Source organism: Nicotiana sylvestris, chromosome 7 (genome assembly GCF_000393655.2).
Source record: "Nicotiana sylvestris chromosome 7, ASM39365v2, whole genome shotgun sequence".
In the NCBI taxonomy this organism is placed as follows: domain Eukaryota; kingdom Viridiplantae; phylum Streptophyta; class Magnoliopsida; order Solanales; family Solanaceae; genus Nicotiana; species Nicotiana sylvestris.
In genome coordinates, this window is record NC_091063.1 from 101,997,609 (window position 1) to 102,022,260 (window position 24,652).

Genomic DNA, 24,652 nt, shown 5'->3' on the forward strand with positions numbered 1-24,652 from the left:
CTTAGTCCCATGCAAATGGAAGGCAGTGCTTAGCCTTATACAATATGGACGCAGGGCTTAGAGCCAGTGCTTAGCCTTATGCAAATATGGAGGCATGGGTTAGCCTCATACAAGGTTCGGGACAGGGCTTAGTCCCATGCAAATGGAAAGCAGTGCTTAGCCTTATGCAAATATGGAGGCAGGGCTTAACCTCATACAAATATGGAGGCAGAGCTTAGCCTCATGCAAGATGCGGGACAGGTCTTAGTCCCATGCAAATGGAAGGCAGTGCTTAGCCTTATACAAATATGGAGGCAGGGCTTAGCCTCATGCAAGGTTCGGGACAGGGCTTAGCCCCATGAAAATAGAAGGCAGTGCTTAGCCTTATGCAAATATGGAGGTAGGGCTTAGCCTCATGCAAGGTTCGGGACAAGGCTTAGTCCCATGCAAATGAAGTCAGAGATTTGCCTTATGCAAATATGGAGGCAGGCTTAGCTTCATGCAAGATACGGGACAGGGCTTAGTCCCATGCAAAGAAGGAGTAGCAAATGATAGTAGAATATTTCTTAGCTGGGGATATATTCGGTGTTTGGTGGCCCGATTGATAGTGATTTTGCTGCGTGTATATATTTGTGAGTGCTATGGTTACGTCAGATGTGCCTGAGCTCAAAGAAAAATTATAAGTTTTTTATGGGGAGGTTGGTTCGTGCCTTTGTCCGCTAGCCTTGTTTCTTCATGCTGGATGCCTTGTTTGAGTTTCCCTGGCTAACACTTGGCTATTACGGAAATAGAGTTTTCGAAAATGTGCAATATAAATAGAGTTATTTTAGAAACATAGTGAAACATCAAGTAATTTTAGATGAACTAGTGACTGCAACACATTTCAGAGACGTTGCAGCTTTTCTTGTATTAGAATTTTAAGGATCCTCCTCAAAATTCTACCCCAATTTGGTAGATGCTCCTTCGGTTGTTTGCGAGCAATGAACTCGTTGAAACTTCTTTGGAAGTTTGAGAATCCTTCTCAAAATTCTGCCCTAATTTCTTAACCAATTTCTGACCGTCTGGCATATACTGGCGTCGGCTGGACTTGCTCCGGAATTTTGAGGGTCCTCCTTAAAATTTTGTCCCAATTTCTGATCTTAAGGGAAATGAAAATTTTATTATGATATGACCCAACCCATAGGGCTGCCTACGTATTCCCTCTTAAACGGGAATCAGGTCAAGCATAATTCAATTACATTAGATGAAGGAATTTAAGTAGTCTAAACATAGTATCTCTTGACTGCATCTGAATTGATTGGTTTTGGCTAGACATCTATGTCCATTTCTGCAAGTATGACCGCCCCTCCTATTAGCACCCTGTGAACCATGTAAGGACCTTGCCAGTTGGGAGAGAATTTCCCTTTGGCTTCATCTTGATGTGGGAAGATCTTCTTCAGCACCAGTTGTCCTGGTGCAAACTGTCTTGTCTTGACCCTTTTGCTGAAAGCTCTGGACATCCTGTTCTGATAAAGCTGACCGTGACATACTGCGTTCATTCTTTCTCCATCTATAAGGGCCAATTATTCATAGCGGCTCCTTATCCATTCTGTATCACCGAGTTCGGCTTCCTATATGATCCTTAAAGAAGGAACCTCTACCTCAGCTGGGATGACAACTTCAGTACCATAAACTAGCGTGTAGGGAGTTGCCTCGGTTGATGTACAAACTGTAGTGCGGTATTCCAACAAAGCAATGGGTAGCTTCTCGTGCCATTGCTTCTAGTTTTCTACCATCTTCCTTAATATCTTCTTGATGTTTTTGTTGGCGGCTTCTATGACTCCATTCATCTGAGGTATGTACGATATGGAGTTCTTGTGCTTGATTTTGAAAGTTTCACACATGGCCTTCATCAGATCACTATTGAGATTGGTGGAATAATCAGTGACAAGGGACTTTGGAACTCCAAATCAGCAGACAATATGATCCTTGACAAAGTCTGCGACGACTTTCTTGGTTACAGCTTTGTAGGATGCAACCTTTACCCATTTTGTGAAATAGTCAATGACTACTAGAATGAACCTGTGCCCGTTTGAAGTAGTGGGCTCGATAGGACCGATGACGTCCATTCCCCAGGAGGCAAATGGCCAAGGTGAGCTTGTAGCATTGAGCTCATTTGGCGGCACTTCTATCATATCGGCATGCACTTGACATTGGTAGCATTTGCGGACATACCGGACTTAATCTATGTCCATAGTCATCCAAAAGTAACCGACCCTAAGTATCTTCTTGGCCAAGACAAAACCATTCATATGTGGGTCGCATGTCCTTGCATGTATATCCTCAAGTAGCTTAGAAGCCTCTTTTGCGTCGACACATCTTAGCAATCCCAAATTAGGACTTTTTCTATACAAGTTTCCTCCGCTATGGAAGAAGTGATTGGACAACCTCTGGAGTGTGCGTTTTTGAGTGTGGTTCGCATGCTCTGGGTATTCACCTTTCGTCAAATACTCCTTGATGTCATGGAACCAAGGTTTTCCATCCATCTGTTCCTCAACGTGAGCACAGTAAGCCGGTTGATTATGGGTTCTCACTGGGATGTGATCAATGAAATTCTTATCCGGATGCTGTATCATGGATGACAATGTGGCCAAAGCATCGGCAAACTCGTTCTGAATTCTGGGAACATGTCAAAACTCTATCTTTGTGAACCTCTTTCTTAATTCCTGCACATGGTGAAGATATGGAAATATCTTGGAATTCTTGGGGGCCCACACTCCTTGTACCTAGTGCATAAGCAAATCTGAGTCACCAATTACTAGCAGCTCCTGAATATTTATGTCAATTGCCATGTTGAGTCCTAGTATGGAGGATTTATATTCTGCCATGGTGTTAGTGCATGTAAATCTAAGATTTGTAGATACAGGGTAGTGTTGACCTATTTCTGATATCAGAACCGCTCTAACGCCCACTCCTTTGAAATTTGCAGCTCCAACGAAGAACACCCTCCAACCGTCATATGTTTCAGTAATGTCCTCTCCTATGAATGACACCTATCATCAGGAAAATACATTTTTAAAGGTTCATAATCTCCTCCTACAAGATTTTCAGCAAGATGGTCTGCCAATGCATGTCCTTTAACTGCCTTTTGAGTTACATAGACTATATCGAACTCACTTAACAATATCTGCCACTTGTCTAACTTTCCGGTTGGCATTGGTTTATGAAATATGTACTTCAGGGGGTCCATCCTGGATATGAGGTACGTGGCATAGTGACAGAAGTAATGCCTCAATTTCTGGGTCGTCCAGGTCAAAGCACATCAGGTGTGTTCCAGCAGAGAGTATCGCGCTTCATAATGTGTGAATTTCTTACTTAGGTAGTATATGGCTTGCTCCTTTCTCCCTGTATCGTCATGTTATCCCAGAACACATCTGAAGGCTCCATCCAATATAGATAGATAGAGTAGCAAAGGCCGTCCTGGCTATGGAGGGACCAAGACCTGTGGTTTGGACATGAACTCCTTGATTTTGTCGAAATCTTTCTGACAATCCTTGGTCCAACTTTTTTCGGCATTTTTCTTCAACATCTTGAAAATGGGTTCACATATGACTGTGGACTGTGCTATGAAGCGACTGATATAGTTGAGCTGTCCTAGGAAGCTTATCATGTCCTTTTTGCTCATAGGCGGCGGTAACTCCTGAATAGCCTAAACTTTAGATGGGTCCAGCTCGATCCCTTAACGACTGACAATGAATCCCAGTAACTTTCATGCGGGAAACCCAAATGCACACTTTGCAGGGTTTAGTTTCAAGTTGTACCTCCTTATCCTGTCAAAGAACTTTCTCAAGTCCTCTATGTGATCCGCGGCCCTCTTGGACTTGATAATGATATCGTCCACATACACCTTTATTTCTTTGTATCGTATCATGGAAGATGGTTGTTATGGCTCTCATGTAAGTAGCCCCAACATTCTTTAGACCAAATGGCATCATCTTGTAGTAGTATACCCCTCATGGTGTAATAAAATCTATTTTCTCTGCGTCTTCTTCATCCATCCAGATCTGGTGATAACCCGCGAAGCAATCTACAAAGGATTGGAGTTCATGCTTGGTACAATATATTAGGATGTGTATATTTAGTAGTGGAAAGTCTTCCTTGGGGCTTGCTCTGTTTAAGTCTCTATAGTCAACACATACTCTGACTTTCCCATCTTTCTTTGGAACTGACACAATGTTGGCTAACCAGGTTGGGTACTCAACCACCTTGAGGACTTTGGCTTTGATCTGCTTAGTAACTTCCTCCTTGATTTTCAGGCTCATATCCGGTTTGAATTTTCTGAGTTTCTGCTTCACCGGCGGACACATGGGATTGGTAGGCAACTTGTGAGCCACTATGGACGTACTCAAACCGTTCATGTCATCATATGACCATGTGAAAATGTCCTCATACTCCTTTAAGAAATGAATGTACTCCTCTTTCTCTATCGATGATACGTGAATGTTGATGCGAGTCTTCTTAACGGTCTCACTGTTCCCCAAATCTACTGCTTCGGTTTCGTCCAGGTTGGATTTAGGCTTATTCTCAAAGTTTTCAACCTCCCTGACAACTTCCTTAGGTATTTCATCTTCTTCATCCGAATCACTATCATTATATTGCGTTTCCTCATTACATGTCACAGTCACCGGTTCATTAAGAAAAGTAATAATAACGTTGTAGAAAGAAAAAATGTGGAAGATAATGATGAATAATAAAGAGCAATGCATTTGATTAAAACTGAAAACATCCAAATAAGTACGGCTCGATGAATCGAGCATTTATTTTGAAACAAGTAAGTCTTTAAAACAAAAATACTAAAAATCTTAGATGCCTAAAATGGATATAGAAATAAAATCTGTCAAGCTACCCTGGGACTCAGCAGGCCCGGGATGGTGTAGCAGTCCAGTTCTTGAGAACAACTCCCTTCTCCATAGTCTAAATACTGAGGCCTTCTTCCTTCTCCTCCTCAATTATTTCACTGCAATCCATGTCCCCGTCCTCTAGGAATAGATTCCTCATCCCAGCTAATGCTTCTTCTCTGCAGTTCCCCATATTGTATTATCTTGGTGAAAAGTTTGACCCAGATGTGGCACTGGTTTCTCGAGAGGGTAATAAGGTCCACGCCATGGAGGCGACCAATCGTCATACTCCTACCATGTATACCGGTATCCAAGCCCAAAAGTAGTACCATAACATTTCAGCTATATCGGTTTGGTAATACCCTGGAGATTCTTCCCAAGACCTTTGCCGGATTCATACCCAGACCATGCCAGTATGTTTTCTATTTTGCTACTCCACCATTTTGTCTTTCTCAACAGCATTGACACATTCTATGTGATGATAGGTTTCCCCTCCTAGCCTTCTTCTATTCCCGATAACCGGGATGGTTTGACTGGTGTAAATGGGGTTACTCCCGTCTCTGTAAATGATCACCTCTTGATGGTTCCATTCAAATTTTCGACTTGATGTAGTATGGGAGCCACAACCCCAGCGGCATGTATCTACTCTCGGCTCAACAAAAGATTGTATGGGGATGATATGACGAGCACCTGAAATTCAACGTCGAACCAAGTTGGCCCCATCTGCAGGCAAAGATTAATCTCCCCAATCGTGGCCCTTTGAGACCCATCGAAGGCTTTAACGTTCATGCTTCCTGCCCATATTTCATGAAAACCTTTGCCCAATCTTTTCAGAGTATCCAACGGACAAATATTGAGGCTTGAACCCCCATCAATCAAGACCGTGGCGATGAATTTGTCTTCAAATTGCACCGTGATATGCAATGCTCGGTTATGATTCAACCCTTCAGGTGGTAGCTCATCCTCATGGAAGATTATTTTATGACTTTCCCGCACCTGCCCTATCATGTTGGCCATCTCTCCGCCGGTGATATTGTTAGTACATAAGCTTCACTCAACACCTTCATCAAAGCATTCTTGTGCATCTCTGAATTTTGCAACAGTGATAGGATGGATTTATGAGCTGGGGTTTTGTTCAAATGATCAATGACGGAATATCCCCTTGCTTATACTTTCCTCCAAAGGTCATCTGGCCCTATTTCAATGATAGGCTTCTTGGTAGTGGCATCCTTACTTGGTCCTCCCAAGTGTTCAGGTATATAGATTTTTCTGGTCCTAGTAATTCCTTGTGCAGTATCAGATTTCTCTATCTTTGCCTTTAAGTAATTCCTTGTGCAGTATTAGATTTCTCTATCTTTGCCTTTCCTTTTCGCCTAGATTTAGCAAAGTAATCCCAAGGTATTGCTTTTGAATTGAAAGGAGGTGTGGTTGATACTGTCACTCTATCTTTTCCTTTCCATTTTAGCTTTCCCTTTGCTCTTTGTATTACTTGGAGGAGGAGGTGGTGGAGGGCCTCTAGATATGGTTTGATATGCTGATGATGCCAGTATGTGCGAACCAACCTTAGGGGATGGGAATAAAGAATAAAGAAAAACAAAAGGTAAACAAGTCAGTAAGGGTTCTGAAATGTTTGCAGTATTAAAACACATATTGCAGGAATGTAAATTCACGTCTTAATTTGGGTGCCTTGTTGTGCCCGAGGTAGGCCTAGAGACAAATAAATTTGGAGAAACTAAGTGCCAATAATTACCTCATTTCATTAATGTAAAAGTAAATGACTCTAAATAAGATAATGTTGCTAATGGAACTTGGCATTATTACATTTAAAAGGAAAGCAAGTAAATCTAATCTACTTGGTCCCAGAAGGACCCTCTCCTAACCGGATATTGTTGTCGATCAACTCTCCCAGCTCGCGCAGGTTCAGCAGTAGGAATACCCTTGCCAAATGCTCTCCTTCATTTCCTTCAGCATTCTGGCAGTCGGTGACCCTCTTCCTTATCTTCCCTTCCAATTCTATTAAACTGTACTCCAGATATTTTGGCCTCTTGCTGGATTTAATAGCACTTCGTTTCCACTCGTTGATCATTTCCATGTCGGCCTTATGTAGTGCCTTATGCTCAGCTTCAGACTCTCGAACTCTTTTGTGCAGCTTGTTCTACTTCACCTCTGCTTCGGCAAACTCATCTATGACCCTGTTTCCTGGACCAACCCTTGACTCGAAGACTCCTGATAGATTATCATCTAACCATGAGGGTCCACATATGTTGTGCTTCATCTTTATTTAGGATAGTGTCACCCTGGAAATCAGTTATGAAGTGAATCATTTTAGCAACCCATGGTATGACCTGTCTCCTGCCTGCCTGTCTCATAACCCTGAGGGGAGCATAAGGGTATATCCCTCTCAACCCAATCAACACCAAATGTGGGACGTCTCTAGATCTTATGATGAACTCGTCGGTGGGGAACCACTCAAACATCCACTGAACCTGGTCCTCAGTCAACTTCTTGAAAAGTTGTACCCATCCTACAACATCCTTAAGTTGAGCAAACATGTCTGGAATGTAAGTCATTCTTTTAGGGTGATGGAAGGTATGTGGTCATTCCACCATCGTGGAAACTCTTGGCGGTATTGACCCATTTGGAGATGTTCTTATAGCCAGACTTGTAATAGCAAATTGCAACCCTCAAATAATCTTGAACCCTTCTGACAGCCATCCAAAGCCCGATACATATCCGCAATGATCATAGGGACAATAGTATATGTCTGCCCCTCGATCCCATCAATCAAAGTTTTGGCCACCATGGATTTTATCCCCTTGTATTGGGAATAACAGCATGCCCAAGAAGCACACAATGAACACAAAGACCCTACGATAGACCCAGCCCAGGGAGGTGATCGAGAATTCATCATCAAAAATACTGTAAGAGCTATTATGACCGTATCTTTCATAGAGGAAGTCAAAAGGTACGTAGGAGTTTTTCAAGCACTACAAATCATCATTTTTCTTCAGCCCCATCATCTTAAGGAACCCTCTGGTGGTGCGATTTTCAGGTGCCAACAGTCCAGGGCTATCCCATGGCAACCCATCAAATCCATCTATTTCTTCTAAGAGGGAAGTCATTTCGATATTCCCAAAGCAGAACACAGCCCTTTCCTTATCCCAAAACAGAGTGGCGGCCTCGATCGACATTTTGTTTGGTTGAAGATCCAATAGTGACGGCAAATTCCCTAAGACTCTTTTCACATGATTTTGGTCGCTTGAGGGAAGGTCCCTCCACCAATCTATCAAAAGTGGAGGTATGCTACCGACCATACCGAATCTGGGGACTTCGTGCCTCATTTTCTACAAAATAAGAGATATTTAGGCCCTTTCCCCCTCCAGGTTCATCTATTTATACAATAATGATTAGCATATTGGTACTTATTACTCCAAATTAATGCACACAATCGTGATTACGTCCGTTGGGATTGTGGAAAACTAATGGACTTTGGACGAGACTTGTCGTAAAGGGTTATTATGCGGGCAACATATTAACCCGGCTAGGTTTGACCATGATACATGCACAATTAATCAGAGTAAGGTTGTTATAGAGGTCTAGACTGGGACCCTCAAGTGGACAACTTGAGGGGGGGAAGGCAAGGAACCGTTAAACGCACCGCTGATCGACTAGTTTTACCGCAAATATGCCTTTTCGAATTTAAAGGGTGATATATAGGAAGAGCGCAAACACTCATAAAGCATTGCTATATGATTGATTACGCACGAGTGGGACATGATGTTGAGCATGATTTATGCAATAATAAATAGCATTATCAAGTATTTGCACATAAAAAATGATAAATGCAGTATTTAAATAATTGAAAGACAGTTACGGAAAAAGAAAACAAGGAGACAAGTCAGTTTTAGGAAAATAAAGAAATCATAAATAAGCAATTAAATCCAAATAAAGGAGAAAGGGTACACGGGATAAAGAAGCTTAGACTGCTTTACAAAAACAAGTTCGTTATGGTAAGAGCCTAAGATATCCTCAACAGAGTCACCATGCTATCACACCCTCTTTTTCCTCGCGGAGTCGGGGTTTTGACATTCATGGGGGAACAACTCGTTTCCTTTTGGGAATTAGGTATTTGAAGAGTCTCCACCTAACGAATTAAGGTACGTTACGGCACCTAGAGCAATTAAATCATGTAACCAATTTTCATTACCTGAGATTAGGATAAGGGCTCGAAATAACCATAAGGGGAAGGTGTTAGGCACCCCTCGCGGTCCACAATGGTGGGTCTCAACCGAACTTAAACTATGTGAATTAGTCATTTTAACAAGTAAACAGTCTTAACACATATTTTCAAATAAAGGTAGTTTTCACAGTCTAAAATACATATATGATCAAGGAAATTTAGATAATTTAAACACATATAGGAATTGGGAAAAGGAAATCCTAAGTTGATTAGCTTACAGGATCAATCTGTGCAATGCCTGGTAATCCTCCTCAATTAGAGGGGCTACACATGACATTAGCGCGTAGGTCATCATATCCTTTTACTACTCATTACCCTCCCCTAATGGTTATATAAGTGAGTTTGATTAACGACCTCTAAGCGTGCTGCTACCCATCCCTTCCTTGTGGTCATGGAGGAGCTTAGGACCTCTAAATATGGGCAGTTCTAGACAAACCTAAGGTATTTAAAAGGCAAAACTCTAGGCAACAAACAAATAACATGTAGGACAAGCAAATAGGAAACAAATAGTTAAAAGGCTCAAGTCTACCTCCGCATGTATATAGGCAAATATACAGCACGTCTAAAACACAAATTCAGGTAATTTCTAGAAAGAACCTTACGACAGGATATCTAGGTGAACATTAATACACAGATCATGAAACGATATTTCAAGACTCAACGGCAGGGTCCAAATCAGTTTGCCTACTGATTTTAAACCTGTAAGACTTAGGCAGTTTATACACAATTCAAATGCAGTTTATAGTTTTATATAAGTACATTAATCACCTAAGGCTTGCGTAGGCATAGGGACTAAGCGTAATCACAATTACAGGAACTGTTTGAATAGTTTGAGATCGTTCAACCTACGAGCATGCTGATCTATGTGATACAGATTATAGCAGGTGATTTATCAATTGTATTTAGAGACATGATGTCTATGTGTGTGTGGGAGGGGGGTTGTTTAAACCTTTTGTAGACAGTGATCGGAATAAACATGATTCAAACAGATGCAAATAGAGTTCCTAGAAAACACAGTATCTAATGCATACAGGAGACGACTATTTTTTATTAAGGCATTATTATTAACCTAATAGTAGGATCTCTAAGTGAAAGTACTTATGAAAAACCAAAGATGGAATAGCGATATATGACATGTAGTATGCTAAAGCAATAAACATGAATACCCTAAGAACATGATGTCCAGTGAGCAGGTCTAACATGTTTGAATGAAAATAGACACACCAGACTAGAACATGATTTCTAGTGGAGATTTGCATACTGTAATGCCTAAAAACATGATTTCTATCCAGCACTACCCCACAGTACCATACAGCTACCCTCCCGTATCACTAGAAATCCCAATATTTGTTTACAAATAATTATTACAAACCAGGATTGAATAAATTACATAAATGCAATATAGATTAAACTATAGGGAGCCTGATGTAGGCCCAAAGCAAACCTGGGAGTACCAGGCCTTCAGTAGTCTCAAATGCCAAGGATTTCATTGCCAAACTTGTGTCCAGGTGTGTTAGAGTTCCCTAAGGACCTAAAGGATCCCGAGCAGTGCTCACACCAAGACTTATCTCAAATAAAGACTGATTATGTGCAGTGTGGAAGAGCCAACCCTGATATGCCAGAGTTGAGAGAGATCTCAAGGATCTCTAAGAAGTACACATACCAGAGGGGAAAAACTTAATAACCTAAGAGTAAAGTGAGAGTGCTTGACATAGTTTTGAAAACGGTTTGGTAAAACAGCATAAAGAGGACTCTTAGGAGTGAAAAGGTTTTCTAAAAATAAGAACTAGTTTGGTAGTAAAACAGTTTGAGAAAAGTGTGAAAACACTTTTGAGATCAGAACACAAATCATAGAACAGCCAGATTCAGAAACACTTGGCAAACAGATTCCACACAGGGAGAGAGGGGTTGGAGACACATAGAATACACGTCAGTGTATAGTGGAGCACATAAGCAACAAGATGCACAAAATTCTTCAAGAGTCTGTAGAATTAATAAGTTAGTTACAAGGGTACGTGATTGAGTCATGGAGTAAAGATTACAGTAAAAACATGTTGAAAACACATAGACCCTGGACATGACCAAACACATAACTAGAGTTGCCTAGATGACTTAGGATAATCTCATTAGTAAAGTAGAGTTGGCAAGGACTTAAATGAAAAGACTAGGCAAACACCACACAAGCACTCATAGTTTAGACATGATAATCACATATAGAACAAAACAGGTTGTGGCATGCTTGATAAAGTAGTAGACAGGTTATTATAGATTAGATATACTAATCACAGATTGAACAGAACAAGGTTCAGACATGCTAGGTGAAACAATAAACATGCAATGTAGTTTAGGCATGCCAATTACATATCGAGCAAACAAAATTGAGACATTCTATGTAAAGCAGTAGACACGAAATTATCACACATTGAACAAGACCGGATTAGGCATGTTAAATAAAGCAGTAAACAAAATAAGAATGGAACTCACAACTGATGAAGTAGGGCACATAAGGTTTGTCACACCTCCTTTTTCCGCGCCCGAGGGGCGCGAGGGGTTTTTTTCCAATTAAAGGACAATCGAAATGGGATTGGTTTATTAATTTCAGAGTCGCCACTTGGGAGATTTAGGGTGTCCCAAGTCACCAATTTTAATCCCGAATCGAGGAAAAGAATGACTCCATATTACAGTCTGCGCACCAGAAATCCGGATAAGGAATTCTGTTAACCCGGGAGAAGGTGTTAGGCATTCCCGAGTTCCGTGGTTCTAGCACGGTCGCTCAACTGTCATATTCGGCTTATTTATCTAATTTTAAATACAATATGAACTTATGTGCAAATTTATCTTTTAACCGCTTTACTATTATTTTTTTTAGGAATGTGAACATCGCTTAAAATATATCTTTGGACTGTGTCACATGAAATGCACCCACAACCCGAAACATATTTTATTTGATGTTTTAGGATTTGGATTTGGGTCGCATGAAATGCACACCCAAGTTTAAGAAAGTAAATTATTAAACACGCGCCTAAAGAGACTATCGCGTTATTATTTTGCGGAGGCCGTGAAGTTCGCTAAACGACCCTCCTGAATTCTAAGTAATTTTAAACAAAGTATTTACTGAGGGCCCCGCAATTTGTGTTTTTATTCGGCGAGGCTCGTCTCATCCTTATTTTTTTTAAAGGAATTTGCAACGTCATGGAAATGCATCTCATACCACGTCACAGTCAATGTACCCGTGATTAGAGACACATTTCGATTTCGTTGAGATTTGGATTTGGGTCACATAAATGTGCACCCGAGTTTAGGGAGATAACATTATTAAAGGCGCGCCTAAAGCAACTAGCGCATTATTACTTTTGGGGCAGGGCCGTGAAATTTACTAAACGGCCCGTCCCGGAATCTAAGTATTTAATACATATATTTTGCGAGGGCTCCGCAATTCGTACATTTTTATTTAGCGAAGCTCGCCTCTTTTTTATTATTATTTTTTATATTATTTATTTTTTATTTTTTTTATATTTTTAAAGGGATGCCATTTTTACGCCTTTAACCATACTAAATCTTACAGCCTCTTTACAAATACAATCTCATAACTTGTCAAGATTTAACAAAGGAAGTTAAGCGAATGAGTGTTTCGGGCGTAGCAACAACATGTACTAATACTAATTTTGTCCAAATAAACTAAGACAATAATAACATAACACATTGAACGAAAATGCATACGGTGAAACATAAGCAGAAAATTATCATATCAATTGATATATTGCAACTTCAAACATTGAACGTAAAATTTCTTTAATCCAATACATCGAGGTTTACTAACCTTTGAACCTCAACAAACTCAGAACGACAAACACGATTCCGACGGAACTCGAGCCGGACCTCTCTAAACGAAGAACAACGATGGAACCTCGGACAGCAACTCGGCGTACCGGACCTCGACGAGCCAAAGTCGACCACGACGGAAAAAGAAAACTCGGACCAAGTCTGTCAACGACCTGAGATTGTTGGTTGCTGCTGTGTATTTTTTGACGCAGCAACTAGTTCGACAAAAGGCAACAAAGGGGTCGTTTGGATGTGAGGAAGGAGGAGGCTATGGAGGGTCATTTGGCTGGTGGTTTGTTGACGGTGGTATTTGACGACGGGCTGGGCAGTAGGGTCGACGGAACTGGAGGTTGACGATGGTGGTTATGGCGTCGCTTGGTGGTGGCGATGCAGTAGAGTCGACTGGTTTGGGTAGTGGTCGACGGAGGGCTGGAGGTTGACGATGGTGGTTATGGCGTCGTTTGGTGGTGGCGATGCAATAGAGTCGACTGGTTTGGGTAGTGGTCGACGGAGGGCTGGAGGTTGACGATGGTGGTTATGGCGTCGTTTGGTGGTGGCGATGCAGTGATGGAGCTGGAGCTCGCGGGCTGGGGGAAGGTGACGGGGTGGTGTTCGGACAGTGGAGGTGACGACGCTGCTGCTACTCGTCGGACTGGGTAGTGACGATGGTGGAGCTGGGAAGAGGAGGGTCCGTGTGGTGGTGGTGTTTGGAGCGTTTGGACGTGGGGAAGGTGAAGGGGGGGGGGGTCCGGTAGGGTTTTCTCTTCTTCTTCTTTGTGAAGAAGAAGATGAACAGTGCAAAAAGAATTTTTCCGTTTTTTTTTCTTTTTCTGACCCAAAATCCAAAAGTCCCCTCTTTCAAAGTTTTGTCCGTGTATTTGTATAGTCTCTGCCCAGAAAAATGAGCCCCACGCGTGGTGGGGTTCGAGGCATATGTCCCCCACGCGTGGTGGGGTTCCCCACGTGTCCTGGACACGGTTTATTATGGGCTAGGTCCGAAAATTAGGCCTAAAACCGGGTAGTTTAAACCCGAATATTATTCTTTTGCCAGGACCCGAGAAATAGGAACACGTTGCTTAACTAGTCCTATGTAAGCAAAATAACTACCAAAAATAAGACTAGTATTTAAACAAAACTATATCTTTTTAAATATTTTTCAAGGTTTAAAATAGCTACAAAATATTAATAAAACTATTTGTAATTTTCGTTTTTAAGATAAAATATGAAGTAATTTTTTTGTATTTTTCAAAGTTAAAATGACTATAGAATATTAATAAAACTATATTTTTTGTAATTTTCGAATTTATATAAAGTACCAAAATAAAGTACAATTTTTTTGTATTTTTCAAGTTTATGAGAAATACATAAACTAAAATTATATATATATTTTTTGTGATTTTTCTTTTGAGCAACGAAATAAAGTAAAATAGTTAAAATGACTATATTGGACCCAATTTCACATATTCACGCAAAAAATGTGAAAATTCTCGGGGAGGGTCAAAAATCACGTGCTTACAGCTGCCCCTCTTTGACTGGAAACACGAAGAGTTTTCCGACAAAGAACGACTGGACGTGTTTTTGACCCGACCATTACTTGGACGGACTACACTTAAGGAAAGGGAGGGAATGTGACCGAGCCCTGGTACCTGAGCTGCCTACATATCCTTGGTTATACAGGAATCAGGCCACGTGTAGTTCGGGAATGAGAGAGATAGTGAAGTGTACCGAGGTGGAGAGCCGATCGAGGTGCCGTTCCGTCGAGGTTCCGGTCCGCGGTCCTGTCATTACAACAAAAATGAAAACTGAAAAAGACTAACTAAGCCTATCAGCTACTAGTTACAAGGATTCCTATCTCTTAAGTCTTCTGAAACTTGGTCTTGAGTCTTGAATGGTGCTTCATACAGACTTTTGGACTTGAACCTTGATACTTGCTAGTTGTAGGCGCTAGTTCTTGAGCAGATCACATTTGTTCTCCACATCCGTGCTTCGGATTCATTCATTTTTCTCTTTTTCTTTTTCTTCTTCTTTTTTTTTCTTTTTGTTTTTTTTTTGTGACTAGCTTTTGTTGACCCTCTCAGACTGTTGACTCGCATTCTTGGGGCGAGATTCTTGTTGCTTCTATCTTGGATTGAGTGCTGGGGATTTTTGTTGTAATCCTTCTGCTCTCCAGTGGGTCACTGCTTGATTTTGAAAAATGTTTTCTCCGTTCTACAGGCGGGTCCCTGACAATCAAAACAAACAAAACAAACAAAATTTCCTAACCCAGTTTGTACTGGGAAGGTTTGTGAGTCGTTAGCAAAATTGTAACTCACTTACACTACTGATGCAATGATGAGAGTAAACTAAAGACTAGGCTAGGATGTGCATCTCCTAGGAGTAAAACCAAAACTCTTGCTAGCAAATGTGTCTGCTAAAATAAAAACCTCAATGACTCAAACTAGAAAGTTCGTCTTCTATGGTTGAATCGGAATGAGCTAAACTAGGAAGTGCGTCTCCTAAGGGTGCAAACTTCAGTGACTAGAACTAGGAAGTGCGTCTCCTATGAATAAAATCTCGATTAGGAAGTGCGTCTCCTACGGGTAAACTTCAAAAACTGGACTAGGAATTGTGTCTCCTATGGTCGAACTTAAAATGAATCAAACTAGGAAGTGCATCTCCTAGAGGTGAAATCTCAATTCCGGAAGTGCGTTTCCTGAAATAAAATATAATCTAAAAAGCCAAACTCGGGAGTGTGTCCCCTAAAGCAAAAGTATAACCTGAGTGAACCAGACTAGGAAGTGTGTCTCCTAATGATGAAAACTTAATCCAGGAAGTGCGTTTCCTGTGCATGGAATTAAACTTAGGAAGTGCATCTCCTAATGGTAAAACTGAAATTAGGAAGTGCGTCTCCTACTTGTGAAACGTTTTAGGAAGTGCGTCTCCTACTTGTGAAACTTTTTAAGAAGTGCGTCTCCTACTTGTGAAACTTAGGTTAGGAAGTGCGTCTCCTATTGGTACAATGGACTTAGGAAGTGTGTCTCCTATTGGTGAAACTGAACTTAGGAAGTGCGTCTCCTATTGGTGAACCTATTCTTAGGAAGTGCGTCTCCTAATGGTAAAACTGAACTTAGGAAGTGCGTCTCCTATTGATGAAACTTGCTTAGGAAGTGCGTCTCCTATTGGTGAAACTTGCTTTAGGAAGTGCGTCTCCTATGGTAAAACTGAACTTTAGGAAGTGCGTCTCCTATGGGTGAAATGAACTTAGGAAGTGCGTCTCCTATGGTGAAACTGAACTTTAGGAAGTACGTCTCCTATGGTGAAACTGACTTAGGAAGTGCGTCTCCTATTGATGAAACTTGCTTAGGAAGTGCGTCTCCTATTGGTGAAACTTTTTAGGAAGTGCGTCTCCTACTGGTACAATGGATTTAGGAAGTGCGTCTCCTACTGGTGAAACTTGCTTAGGAAGTGCGTCTCCTACTGGTGAAACTTTTTAGGAAGTGCGTCTCCTACTGGTACAATGGATTTAGGAAGTGCGTCTCCTACTGGTGAAACTTGCTTAGGAAGTGCGTCTCCTACTGGTGAAACTTGTTTAGGAAGTGCGTCTCCTACTGGTGAAACTTGCTTAGGAAGTGCGTCTCCTACTGGTGAAACTTGCTTAGGAAGTGCGTCTCCTATTGGGTGCAATAAACTTAGGAAGTGCGTCTCCTACTGGTGAAACTTTTTAGGAAGTGCGTCTCCTACTGGTACAATGGATTTAGGAAGTGCGTCTCCTATTGGTAGAATTGAATTTAGGAAGTGCGTCTCCTATGGTAAAACTGAACTTAGGAGGAAAGTGCGTCTCCTATGGTAAAACTGAACTTAGGAGGAAATGCATCTCCTATGGGTAAAACTAAAACTTAGGAGGAAATGCATCTCCTATGGGTAAAGACGTGGAATGTATGCCTCTGTTATCTGGGCGGGCTCCCAATTTCAACACTTAAAAGTAAAGACTGAATGTATTCCTCTGTTATTATGGGCGGGCTCCCAACTTCAACACTTAAAAGTAAAAAAAACTGAATGTATGCCTCTGTTATCTAGGCGGGCTCCCAACTTCAACACTTAAAAGTAAAAACTGAATGTATGCCTCTATTATCTGGGCGGGCTCCCAATTTCAACGCTTGAAATAAAAGACTGAAATGTATTCCTCTCGTTATACAGGTGGGCGCCTGGAACATGAAATGCAAATACTGAAATGTATTCCTCTCGTTATTCAGGTGGGCGCCTGGTGGTAAAGATATGAAAAATGATATGCCCGCATTATACTGGTGGGTGACCTTGAACAGAAATGAAAAGATAGAAAATGTATGCCTGCATTATACTGGTGGGTGACCTAGAACAGAAATGAAAAGACAAAAATGTATTCCCGCATTATACTGGTGGGTGACCTAGAACATAAATGAAAAGACAAAAATGTATTCTGGTGGGTGACCTAGAACAGAAATGAAAAGACAAAAATGTATTCCTCTCGTTATTCAAGTGGGCGCCTGTCTTCAATAATAATTTTGAAAATAAGATCCTATTTGAGGGCGGATGATCCCAACATATCCTATTTGAGGGTGGATGAACCCAACATATCCTATTTGAGGGCGGATGAACCCAACATATCCTATTTGAGGGCGGATGAACCCAAATATATCCTGTTTGAGGGCGGATGAACCCGACATATCCTGTTTGAGGGCGGATGAACCCGACATATCCTGTTTGAGGGCGGATGAACCCGACATATCCTGTTTGAGGGCGGATGAACCCGACATATCCTGTTTGAGGGCGGATGAACCCGACATATCCTGTTTGAGGGCGGATGAACCCGACAGATCCTATTTGAGGGTGGATGAACCCGAACATATCCTATTTGAGGGCGGATGAACCCAAACATATCCTATTTGAGGGCGGATGAACCCGACATATCCTATTTGAGGGCGGATGAACCCAACATATCGTATTTGAGGGCGGATGAACCCGACATATCCTATTTGAGGGCGGATGAACCCGACATATCCTATTTGAGGGCGGAAAAACCCGACGTATCCTGTTTGAGGGCGGATGAACCCAACATATCCTGTTTGAGGGCGGATGAACCCGACATATCCTATTTGAGGGAGGATGAACCCAAAATATCCTTAAGGCTTGAAAATGTCTTACCTCAACACTTGGGGATTATTTACTTACCTGCTGGGGGATAAAATGTTATCAGCTGGGGGTACCTGACTTCCAGAAAATTTTTCTAAATGGAAGGAAAATTTTCTGCCCCAGTTTGATAATATCCCTTGTGGCATGCAGTTCTGCATCAATGCCATTCCTTTTACCTGTTTCAAATCAAACAAAATTGTTAATTTAAAACATGGTGGTTGTTGTGATACTCCTGCTGGGATGGTTTTCCCTTTCTCCCTCCTTGCTCTGTGTTCCACAACTTGTTGGGGATGATATTATGTGTTGGGGATAATCCCTTCCTGCTGGGGATATCCATATTCTTTTGTGGCATAGCTCGGAAACTGGCATTTTCCCGACCTTTTAGTTTAGTATGGATTTCGCCAAATTATGCTCACTGTTCTCCTTGCTCTGTTCACGGGCCTTGTCTTTGAGGTTTATACCCTTGGTTTTGGCAAGGATATCCCTCTTGATGCTCGTCAATCCTTTTGTCAATTCCCTTTGCTGGGGATATCTTTTTTGACACTGGCCTCGCGCTTGTTCCTTGCTGACTATACCATTTGGATATACTAGTCAGATCTCATCTTGGAAAGCTGATGGCATATTTTTGAAGTCATTTCATACTTGTTCTGACCGGACAGACTCTATTGGGGAAATTTTTTGTGAAAGGAGAAAAACAACAGAAACAAAATAAAAGACAAAGGACACGATGACTCTTTTACAAAAGAAACTATAAATAAAAACCTATCAAACGCAGATACCGACTCTAATGGCCATGACATGCGTATGTGGCCTATCCTCTACCGTCAATCATCTTTCAAGATCTTCCATTGGCGATTCCCCCTCTGATTCTCAATCTTATTCGACTTGTAGTGCCCGAAGGGTTTTCACTATCAAGTCTCTCTCATTTTGGTTTTCTCTCAGCTTTCATCGCCTTATGGTGCCTGTGAAGGTTTTCACCGATAAGACTCTCTCATTTGTATCACTTTCCAGCTGGGGATTTGGAGTGTCGCCGGTACGACTCTTTCTGCTGGAGATTAGAGTCCTTTCTGCTGTGGAACAAAATGTTATGTTCGCCGGTAAGATTCTTCATTTGTCTGACTTGGCATCTTTTGAAGACTGATCGGAAGGTCTTTCTTTGGACCGTAATGTGGGTTTTTGGATTAGGCTAGAAAGAAAGGGTATTAAAGGCTCAAAAATGCATTCATTTTGGGTTATTAATTACAACCTTCGGAATTAGATTTATTTACATCAAACGCAACATCTGCCCCAGTTTCTTGCTTGGGGATATTTTAATTGTTTTTTTTTCATTTTTCAAAACTATGACTGAGCCGTGAAGCGCCTACGTATCCTCTTTGAGGAATCAGCTCAAACGTAGTTCCCAATTCCTCTTTTCTATTTGACTTTCTTCTTCTTCTTCTTCTTCTTTTTTTTTTTGTTATCACTTTTCTTTTCTTTCTTCTTTTCCTTTCTCATTTCTCCTTTCTTTTTGTCATTTTTTTTTCTCTTTCTCTCTTTTTCTTTTATTCTTCTTTTTCCATTTTGTTGTTTTCTTTTCTTTCTTTTCTCTTACCTGCCATGCTTGCGTATTTTATTCGTTGCTACTAATTCCGAACGAGGGGTATGAAAGAAAATAAATAAGGCGCAAAGGGCTAACGAAGGATAAAGTGTTTGGGTAAGCAGAACAAAATGCCTTCGTCATTCCAGTCTTCAAAATATGCCAAATGCAAACAACACGATTTAAATTTGTAGTCTCTTCTGATGGTGCTGGACTTGACAATTAGATTCAACATCTGTTTGTTCATTTGTCACTTCTAAAGCACCGTTGGGCGACACTCTCATTCTCATTATTATGAACGACCCTCATGCCAATTTAGGCGAATCTTTCTTTAACGGTTTTCTTTGTGTTTAACTCGCCCCAGTTCCACATGACTCGGGCTCTGAATAATCTCAAACCGTCCTTATTTTCTTTAAATGGTCTGATCGCCTTTCTGGGGTTTTATGATTAACTTTAAAGACTAGGCCCAAACTGTGTGCGCATGTCATGTCACTAGAATCGGTGCTGAATAAGAATGACATAATGACTAAACAGAAAGATGACTGGGAATAATCAAAGACTGAATTTTTTGCATTGGACTGAACAAATGGTTTTAAAAAACAAAGCAAACCGGAATAAAATCCTAAACAACTTGGACAAAACTTAAACAAACCGCTATGACAAAACGGAAAGATACGCGGAAAGACATTGACACAAAACAAATCCGAATTACAATCCTAATAATCCGAACAACGGAAATGACAACAAAATAGACCATCAAAGATCCTCTCCGGTTGACCCAAAATGGAGTGTCTTTCCAACTATCCAAGCACGGCATCTCCGGCTGACCCAAAATGGAGTATCTTCCAACTGCAAAGCATGACATTTTAGCCATTGAGCTCTATATCAACATTGCCAAGACCATCCCCAACTTCAGTATTATCAACATCAATCAACAAGTTCTCAAGATGATTCGCCTGCTCCCTGTCACTGTCGTCGATCACAATTGCCCCTTCCTGAATCATTCTTTCGATTTCCTTTTTCAAAGAACGACAATCTTCAATGCTATGTCCTTGGACATTAGAGTGGTACATGCATCGTACAGCAGGATTGAACCCTTTTGCATATGGATCTGGAGTATAGCCAAGGAGCGGCTCAATCAGTCCTGAAAGCTTTAGCTTTTCAAACAAACTCGCGTAGGACTCCCCAATTGGCGTGAAATTGTTTCCTTGCCTTTGTTTTCCCCCATGCCCCTGTTTTCTAGGGTCGTTGGGTGCTTGAAAACGTTGTGAAGGCAAGAATGCATTACGTGGTGCTGGATCTCGCCAGCGGGGGTGACCTGATGGTTGACCCTGCGACCGGACCTTGTTCGGAGGATAATATTGAGGCGGATTATATGGAGCTCGGGGGCAGGCTTGGGCATGATGGTCTGAAAAGAGTGGCTCTGATGGTGGATAGTAGGGTTGTGGAAGGTTGTATGGAGTGTGGGGCCTGGGCTGGTAGTGAGGGGAAGGACCTCTGAATTTGGACCCAGTACCTGCTTCGACTGATGCGACCTCGAGCACACCTCCCGCGCCGCTCTGAATAGCTTGGGTCGTTGCCTTGAGCGCTGAGTAATTTAGGATTTTGTCAGACCTTAGGCCCTCCTCTATCATGACCCCTATCTTTACCACTTCATTGAAGGATTTCCCAACCGTTGTCACCAAGTGACCAAAGTAAGTTGGATCAAGTGTTTGCAAGAAGTAGTCCACCATTTCTCCCTCTTTCATGGGAGGATCAACTCTGGCCGCTTGTTCTCTCCAGCGGAAACCAAACTCACGAAAACTTTCCCCGGGCTTCTTTTCAGTCCTCAGCAATGTGAGACGGTCAGGGACTATCTCGAGATTGTACTGGAAATGACCTGCGAAAACCTGCGCCAGATCATCCCAAGTATACCACCTACTGGAATCCTGCCTGGTATACCATTCTAGCGCAGATCCGCTCAGACTCTGGCCGAAATAAGCTATTAGCAGCTCATCCTTGTCGCCTGCCCCTCTCATTTTGCTACAGAATCCCCGCAAATGTGCCATGGGATCACAGTGCCCTTCATATAAATCAAACTTAGGCATCTTGAACCCAGCCGGGAGTTGGACGTCTGGGAAAGGGCATAGATCTTTGTATGCTACGCTGACCTGGTTGCCCAAACCGTGCAGGTTCCTGAAGGACTGCTCCAGGCTTTTGAACTTTCTCAACACCTCATCCTGTTCAGGGGCTTTAACCGGCTTTTCGATCTCTGCCGGTACCTCCAAGTGTGGATTGTAAGCATGTGGTTCGGGGGCATGGAATGTAGGCTCAGGGGGATAGTATTGCGTATCGTGAGCCTGAAACAATGGCTCACTGGTCGTTCTGTGCAAAGGGGTTGATGTGGGTCCCACAAAAGTGGGGATATCGGGTGTGGGGAGAGGTTGATGGGGTGGTGGAGCCTGGGAATCATGAGGGCTTCTTTCTTGATGGTAATGGGGATTTGGGAGGCTTGTTGAAGGGCCGGAGTGAGGGTATTCCGGCATGTGCCCCAATGGCTCAGGGCTCTTTTGTGCTTTGGCTAGAGCTAGCTGCATTGCATTCATCTCTAGTCCCATCCTTTCTATCTTTCCCATCGCTTCCTTTAACAACTGGCTCATCGGCCTTTCTTCCTCGGTACTATTCTCTGAAGTAGTCATGCTTGTTGTTATCGGTCCTTTGGATCTAGTTTGGTAAGGGTGTGTTGCCAGAATTCTTTAACAACTAACTGTTTGAGATTCGGAAAACAACAAACTTGTTAGCGTTTAAAGTTTAAAAGATTTGATAACAACACATTGAGGATGCAATGCCCCTAGGCAGTTAACGGTTCCTAACATGCTTTGCTTCAAAAAACATGCGTCATCCCGGCTTGCTTATTCGCCCCTTTGAAGTACTTTGGGAACCCCTGTATTTTATTATATTTTGTATTTTCTTTTTCTTTAGATTTTTCAAATATTTTTTTTTCTTTTTCGATTTTTTTCTTTTTTTTCCTTTTCATTTCTCTTTTTTTCTTTCGCTTTTTCCTTCTTTTTTCATTCTCTTTTTCATTCTTTTTTTTCATTTTTTTTTTCATTTTTTTTCATTTCTTTTTCCCATTTCTTTTTTTTTTCATTTCTTTTTTTGTTGTGGTCGAATCTTATGGAGATTGCCTACGTATCATGACCCCGCATGAATCAGACCTTGCGTAGTTCGGACCAATAAAAGATAAACAATAATGAACATTTTTTCAATTTTCATATTGAAACAAACTGGGTTTCAAAGGTTTATATCACCTGCAAACTTGAAAATCAAACAACTCGCCTATTTTAATCAAAAGGTTTACAAACTTCACAAACAAAAGGCTAGCTCCCTTTCTCTGTTCGACAAATGCACAACCAAACGGTTATTTTTGCAAATGTGGCCCCTTCCAAATTTCACATAAATTTGAGGCCGGGGAGGATTATTTTATGACACTTTTACAAACTTGTCCGTTCTTTTACGAAAATAACCCTTCGACAACTGAAAGATACTCTAAGGCTATTTCGGCAAGAACGGTTTAAGACGCGGCCGAAACTGGCTCGGCTTATTTTATTTTTTCATATATTTTTTGACTAAACATCCAAACGGCATTCACCCGACCGTTGACTCTTTTTTTTTCAAATTATGATAAAAACTTGGTGTTGCAAAACACGGCCCTTCAGCGTCTCGGGGACGAAGCTTTCTTAAGGCTGTGTGGGTCCATATCTCAAAATGACCCAAAGGTTCCTGTTTATGCCAAGTCAGCCTTCCGGCGTCCCTTTCGGGAACATTCGGCTATTTATGACAAAACAGCATCACCTGACTTATTTATAACTCTTTTTTCATTGTTTTTCAAATTAGAAAAGTCAATATTGCAAACACGGCCTTTCAACGTCTCGGGGACGAAGATTTTTAGGCTGTGGGGGTCAACTGGACCAAGTCTTAAAAATGACCCAAAAGTGGTTGTTTATGCAAAGTCAGCCTTCCGGCGTCCCTTTCGGGAACATTCGGCTATGTCTTGATAAAACAGCGTCACCCGACTTCTTTATGAAATTTGACATATATTTTTGCTATTTTTTGTAAAAGGGGAAGTTGGACATCACCCGACTTATTTATGAATAAAAAATTGACATGTTTTTTTTTATTATTATTTATTATTTGTTTTTTTTTGGGTTTTTAGCAAAAGGGGGGGTTGGACCCGATGAGGGTTGCCTACGTATCTCACACCCGGTGAGAATCAAACCCGCGTAGTTCGGTCGAATAAACTATTTTTGAGAAGACCCTTTTCCATTTCTATTTTTTTTATTATTATTCTTTTTTCACAACAATCAAATAGACTATTATTTTTCATTCATAACAAACAAACAACTTAACGAAAAACATAAAACATTCCTTCTTTTTTTGAGAAGGTGGGGTTGGACCCGATGAGGGTTGCCTACGTATCTCACATCCGGTGAGAATCAAACCCGCGTAGTTCGGTCGAATAAACTATTTTTGAGAAGACCCTTTTCCATTTCTATTTTTTTTATTATTATTCTTTTTTCACAACAATCAAATAGACTATTATTTTTCATTCATAACAAACAAACAACTTAACGAAAAACATAAAACATTCCTTCTTTTTTGAGAAGGTGGGGTTGGACCCGATGAGGGTTGCCTACGTATCTCACATCCGGTGAGAATCAAACTCGCGTAGTTCGGTCAGATCATGAATAAGTAAATGAACTAACACATTTTTTTTAATTGGAATTTGTGAAAGAACTGCTTCAAAATAAGAAAGGAAGTATTTTTTTGATTGATTTTCTTTTTGAAAGAAAGACTTGTAAGAATTCCTTTTCTTTTGATTTGAACTTTGAGAATTGCAAAAGTAAAAAGGAAGATATTTTTTGTTTGAATTTTCATTTGTTTTCTCTTATTCTAAAGAAGAAAGAAAATATTTTTTGGAATTTTACCTTTGATAAAAGAAATGCTTTCTAAAAAAAATATTTTTTGAAA